The 5,850-nt window shown below is 37.2% G+C and overlaps 1 pseudogene; it reads left to right on the top strand.

Annotated features, from left to right (window-relative positions):
- Window positions 1-464: 464 nt before the first annotated feature.
- Window positions 465-2,181, top strand: LOC102839091 (annotated as a pseudogene).
- The last annotated feature ends 3,669 nt before the right edge of the window (window positions 2,182-5,850 follow it).

The raw sequence follows: 5,850 nt of genomic DNA, 5'->3' as shown, positions 1-5,850 counted from the left end.
TTTCTCTGTTTACTTTAATGCTGGACCAAACTTCTGGGATTTTTTTCCCCTCTCACAGATTCTCAGCCCCTCCCTGATATCTCTCTGTCCACTCAGTTTCATTTTTAAGAATATTGTCTTGAGTCCCTTACTTGTTTCTTAACTTCAATCTATAATCTCGTGTCCGTATTTCACGTAATGAGAAACCTATAGTTTTTTCTCGGAGCTGAGAGTTTCACCTTAAGAATAGGACTCTTTAATCATTTCATGGTTCTTGTTTGATCTTCAGTCAGGAAGTGCATGAATACATGCTTCTTTATAGGTAGAAGGTGTATAACAAAAGGAGGGAGTAGTTCATCTTGCATTCCAGGAACAGAGGACCCTAGAACCATCAAGAGAGAAGAGCATGAGTAGAACATGGGACCCTAACCAGAGAAGCAGTGACACCAGAGATGGAGGCAGAGGCCATTTTCTAATTCTGAATCATGTCTGATAATGGAGAACTGGAAGACAAGTCTCTGGTACCTGCTGTGCGGATGAGCAGTACCATTTTTAGCACTGGAGGCAAAGACCCTTTGTCAACCAATCACAGTTTGAAACCTTTGCCATGTGTTCCAAAGGAATAAAAGCCCATACATAAAACCATGTCAATCTTCTCAGGCATAGAAAAAGGAAGTAAGAAGAAAGGAAAGGAAAGGCCAGAAATTTCTCCTCCATCTTTTTGAGCACACCATCAATGTTGGCTTTGATGCTGTTACTGTAGAATTCACTGGCATACCAGAACAGTGGGCTCAATTACTACAAATCTCCAATTTCACTAAACTAGAGCAAAAGAAGAATCCTTAGGCTGTGCTAGACATTTTAAAGTTCTATGACTCCAACACAGTGAAGCAGAAATACCTGTGCTTTACTCCTCCAGAGAAAGATGGTTTCCCCACCGAAGCATGAGTACTGAATACAAAGGGTTCAGACACATCCGCAGAAGTAGCAGAGGAAGACAATGATGATGAAGAGGCTGCTGCTCCTATTATTGTCCCACAGCCAGATTACCTGAAATCAATTTACACACGCTCTGTCATCGATCCTATTCCTTCACCTGCTGGCGATTCCAGTGTTGAGAGTGGTGCCAAGTCTTCGGACAAACAGAAAAAGAAGACCAAGATGTCAGATGAAGAGATAACAGAGAAATTAAGGACTATTGTCAGCATTGGTGACCCCAAGGAAAAATATACACGATATGAAAAAAATTGAACAAGGGGCTTCTGGTATAGTTTTTGCTGCTACTGATGTGGCACTGGAACAGGAAATTGCTAACAGTAGTGTAGTGGTTACGAATCGGGCTGCGAACCTTAAGGTCAGCAGTTCGAAACTACCAGCCGCTCCATGGGAGAAAGATGAGGCTTTCTACTCCCGTAAGGATTTACACCCTCGGAAACCCTGTACAGGGACGCTATAGGTCGGAACCGACTCGACGGCACTTAACAACAACAACAACAACAATATTTACAGAAACAGCCCAATAAGAAGTTGATCATTAAAGAAGTTCTGGTAATGAAAGAATTTAGAATCCCAACATACTAATTGTTTGTGGTAATTGAGTACCTGGCTGGTGGGTCCCTTACTGATGTTATAACAGCAATCTGCATGGGTGAAACACAGATTACTGCTGCATGTAGAGAGTATTTACAGGCACCTGAGGACTTAACATGCTAATCAAGTGATCCACAGAGACATCAAAAGTAACAACGTGGTTTTGGTATTGGAAGGATCGGTTAAATTTACTGACTTTCGTTTCTGTGCTCAGATCACTCCTGAGCTAAGCAAATGAAGTACCACGTTTGGAACACTTTACTGGATGACACCAGAGGTGGCTACATGGAAAGCTTATGGCCCTAAGGTGGACATTTGGCCTCTGGGTATTATGGCTATTGAGATGGTAAAAGGAAAATCTGCATACCTCAGTGAAAATCCCTTGGGGGCCTTGCACCTGATAGCAACTAATGGAACCCAGAACTTTAGAATCCAGAGAAACTTTCCCCAATATTTCAGAACTTCTTAAATCGATCTTTGAAGATGCATGTGGAGAAAAAGGGTTCAGCCAAAGAATTTTTAAACCATCCTTTCCTGAAACTGGCCAAGCCATTTTCTAGCTTGACACCATTGATCATGGCAGCTAAAGACACAATGAAGAGTAACCGCTAATGTCATTGCCATGGCCTCGTATTCTTTTATCCATTTTCTATAACTAGTCTTTTAATATATGAAAATACTTACTCTTTTGTGGGGGTTGAAAGAAACAGTCTGCATGAAACATGGGAGAAAAAAAGCAAACTACTCCCTGAAGACAACCAAGAAGAAATTGCTAAAAAGAATTATGACTTTGAAATGAACCCCTTCTTTAGGATCTAAAAGGAAGCATGGATTGAATCATTAACCTTACATCTTTAGGCACATGGCCCATCAGGCCCATTCATCATGCTTGAGATTTGCATTTTATTTTATATTGCTGACTTTGTTGAAATAGATCCAATTCACTGTACCCTTTGGGACATTTTCAATACTTGAATGGCGCATTTGAGTGTTCAGAGTATGTTTCATCGGCCAGCGATATTTTCTCTTCTTAATTTTCTTTTTCCTTGACTTGCTCCTTTTGAGTTTTATGGGAAGTTTTTTTTTCATCTAAATGTAAGGCAGGTGTGATAGAAATTATATTATCTCCTTATATCAGCAAAGGGGCTAGATATGGTTGAACTTTTTATAGAAGTTAGGACCAGCTATTGTTACATGTACTATTCAAGTTCAGAACTTGAACTGAAGGAAGGGAAAAATATGTGATTTTTATCTTTTTTAAACAAATGTGAAAGGATCAATTTAAGATATTTCTGCTAGTGAGTTGTTTGGCTTTTGTTCCATGTCTAGAGAAAAACTTATAATCTATATTTATAACTAAATAATTGAATCACAAAAAGAATTTCATTGACTATTTGTTCCCTACAGTTTTGTCTTCCTTTCTGCCTATTTCCTCTTCAGACTTCGCTTCCGGAACCAGAGTGATTTGTTCTCGTTCCATCCTGGGCTTTATGAATGTGTAGGTGCTGCTTCCTTCTCCTTCCGCCTTCTCCCTCTTCTCCTTCATTTTTTCAAATTGGTTTCTGTATATGTTGTAATTTTAGATGTAGGTTGTTTGTTTCTTTAAATTAACACCACCCCTACCCCTGAGGCAAATAATACGATAACCATTGAATTTGTAGAATTTAAAAGTTTAGCTTTTCCTTCTCTCTCCTCCCTCCACCTCACCCCATCCCCCCAATTAGAAGAGAAAAAAATATTTGAGGATAGCAGTGACAAAGTGGGAGAATTTATTCTTGGTGAACTAAAAAATAATTAAATGAAATTATATTTATGGATATTTCTGTGACATATAGATATGCTAAATTATAGAGATTTACCATAAATCACATTGTTTTCAATCCAGTATCAACAACTTAATGGCTAAAAGAACTTAAGTGACCAAGTATTTCTCTTGATGTCTGCATGTATCATTTGAGAAGTTGTGTGACTTTAGAAATTTTCACTTTAGTAGCTAATATTCAAGGAAAAACTGGAGAAAGGAAGATAAAAGTAAAATGTGCTTGATTACAGTAATATTTTTTTTTTTCTAATTAAAACAAAACAAAACAAAACAAAAAGGTCTATGACCCATAGCATTGATGATTGGAGTGCACTCTCCTCTGCTCTGATGTCCAGTCCTTTTGTCTCTGTCCTCCTGGCATTATTTTGTTTAGCATTTGGAGGAGAGATCATCCCTGCTGATATGCCAGCAGCCACAGAAAAGAAGCTAATTTGTGCCTTTGTTCTGGTAATTCACACCTTCCTACAGCCTTCCTTCATTAGTACAAATCAGGAGTAAAAATCATTTTGATGTTTTGGGGTACAAAATGGCTGTTTTTAGAAAAGTTTTTCACAAAGGTTATTAAAATAATGAAACACATAACTAAAGCCCTATTTTCAATTGATCCTTGATTTCATTTTTCTCTGTATTGTGTTGGCTTTATATTGTTGTTATTGTTTGGTGCCATCAAGTTGGTACGGACCTATGGTGACCTTATGCACAGCAGAATAAAACTGGGCCAACCTCACCACTGTTGCCATGCTTGAGTCCATCGATGCTGCCACTTGTTTAATCAATCTCACTGGGGTGTTCCTCTTTTTCTCTGACACTCCACATTACCAAACATGGTATCCTTCTCCAGTGACTGCTCTCTCCTGGCAATATGTCCGAAGTATGAGAGATGAAGTTTGGCCATCTTGACCTCTAAGGAGCACTCTGGCTGCACTTCTTCCAAAACACATCTATTGGTTCTTTCAATATTCTCCTCCAACACCATAACTCAAAAGCATCAATTTTTCTATCGTCTTCCTTATCCACTATCCAGCTTTCACATGCATATAAGGTTATTAAAAGTACCATGGCTTGGGTAAGGTGCATCTTAGTCCTCAAGCTGACATCTTTGCTCTTCAACACTTTAAAAAGTTCTTGTGCAACAAATTTGCATAATGCAATAGGTTATTTGATTTCTTGACTGTTGTTACATTGAGTGTTGATAATTGATCCAAGAAGAATGAAATCCTTGACAACTTCAATATTTTCTCCATTGATAAGATAGCTATGTCTAAGTTACTTGGCAGAAACACCCTGGCTTATTTCTGGTAGCAAGCTACAGTCAGTGCCTCTTGGATTCTAGATTTGCACGCACTTTGTAAACAGTTTTTTTGCTGGGTTCTGATAAAGAAGATGCTGACAGTAAAATAGAAAATCTACTAGATGATAAGACTGTGATCATCATGACTAGTTAGCAAGGCCTAAATCACAAAGACCATGTTCATTAAATACACTGCCAATGCCCAATTTGTTTGACTGAGACTCAACAAAGTGCTTTTCTCTATATAGACATAGTTTGGGATTTGTATTTACAACATTTTTAATGGTTACCTGTGTGTCTTTTGATGGCAGTGAACTTTGTCATTAAGACCGGACTTCTATGTTAAGGGAGCTATACTATGGTTATTATTTACTTACCTGGATTAACTAATCAGTAGTTGAAATATACTTTGGTTAATTATGAAAAGTTATTTTAAAACAAAATAATCTGAAAAGTAATATAGAATTGTGATTAATTAATTAATTTTAAATTAAAGTGTTCTGATCTTGTTGCAAAAAGTTCCATCTTGAAGTATAATGTTGTCTGTGATAGGATAACATCCATACATTTTATGAGAAAAATCAATTAATACCACTATCATTCATATTTATTTACCAAACAAGCCTGTGATGGTAAAGCTTAATAATCTTACGAACTCCTTCAGTCTCAAATCAATCAAACATATAATCAAGTTGTATTGATAATTACTAGTGACATAAATGGAAATATTAAAGGCATTCCTCCAAGAAGTTCTCTGCTAGACAATATGCAGAATCTTAAGGGCATTATATCTTGACATCACGATTCTCAATGAAAAATAGAGTAGCATTAGGTTTGTGTTTTATGCAATGAAGCACATTATAATCTGATATATAAGAAAGTAGACAACTATTTAAATGAGTTATAAGGCATTAAAGAAAAAAACAAAAAACAAAAATAAACAGAGAACATTAAATATTAAATGAAGCTTCTGTTTCCTCAAACTACTGAGGCAAGAAGTTGTTGTTGTTAGGTGCCACCAAGTTGGTACCAACTCATAATGACCCTATGCACAACAGAATGAAAAACTGCACCATCCAGTGCCAACCTCACAATTTTTGTCATGCTTGAGCCATTGATGTTGACACTTTGAAAATCCATCTTTCTGAGGTTTTATTTTTCTCTGATC

This window comes from Chrysochloris asiatica, unplaced genomic scaffold, assembly GCF_000296735.1.
Source record: "Chrysochloris asiatica unplaced genomic scaffold, ChrAsi1.0 scaffold02115, whole genome shotgun sequence".
NCBI lineage: Eukaryota > Metazoa > Chordata > Mammalia > Afrosoricida > Chrysochloridae > Chrysochloris > Chrysochloris asiatica.
The sequence above is the reverse complement of the archived record's forward strand: the minus strand, read 5'-3'. Positions and strand labels throughout refer to the sequence as shown.